General features: G+C 39.5%; 1 protein-coding gene across 1 annotated transcript in view; it reads left to right on the top strand.

Annotated features, from left to right (window-relative positions):
* The window catches only part of nek5 (NIMA related kinase 5), a 202,024-nt gene that overhangs the window by 128,174 nt on the left and 73,151 nt on the right, over nucleotides 1–699 (top strand). The gene's annotated exons all lie outside the window — the stretch shown is intronic.

Below are 699 nucleotides of genomic sequence, written 5' to 3' on the forward strand. Positions count from 1 at the left end.
AAATGTAATGAACAAGAGTTTTATACTAATAATATAACTTCCTTTTTTAACTCTTAATCATTTTTGGGGGGGTTCTTTTTATTTCACAGGTATGTGTGAGTGTGTGTGTTATGAGTGAGTCAAGAGATACAGAGAGAGAGAGAGAGAGAGAGAGGAGAGAGAGAGAGAGAAACAAAGAGAGAGAGGGGGGGGGGGTTGGAATGTGTTTGTGTGTGTATCTTAATTTGTAAATTTATTTTACCGCAACTGCCTTTATTTTTTTATAAAACACAGCAAGAAGTTCAGACACTCAAAAAAACTTGTAGAGCCAGCAGGCAGTTAAAAAAAAAAAAACAAAAAAAACTCCGACAGCAGGATGCAAACCCGGGTCCATTTCTACCATCACCATGTCTGAAATCCCACGGTACCGAAGTTCCTGGTGCTAGTAATAGTTTGTAGGGATGAGCCGAGTACTCGGCTGAAACGAGTATCTTGTACGATAAAGACTTTGCCGCGTACAACTGCCTTTTATTTTTTTATAAAACACAGCAAGAAAGTTTCAGACACTCAAAAAAACTTGTTAGAGCCAGCAGGCAGTTTAAAAAAACAAAAAACAAAAAAACTCCGACGGCAGAGATGCAACCCGAGTCCCATTCTACCATCACCATGTCTGAACAATCCCCACGGTTACCAGAAGTCTCCTGGTTGCTAAGTACTAGT

Source organism: Etheostoma spectabile, unplaced genomic scaffold (genome assembly GCF_008692095.1).
Source record: "Etheostoma spectabile isolate EspeVRDwgs_2016 unplaced genomic scaffold, UIUC_Espe_1.0 scaffold333, whole genome shotgun sequence".
Lineage (NCBI taxonomy): Eukaryota > Metazoa > Chordata > Actinopteri > Perciformes > Percidae > Etheostoma > Etheostoma spectabile.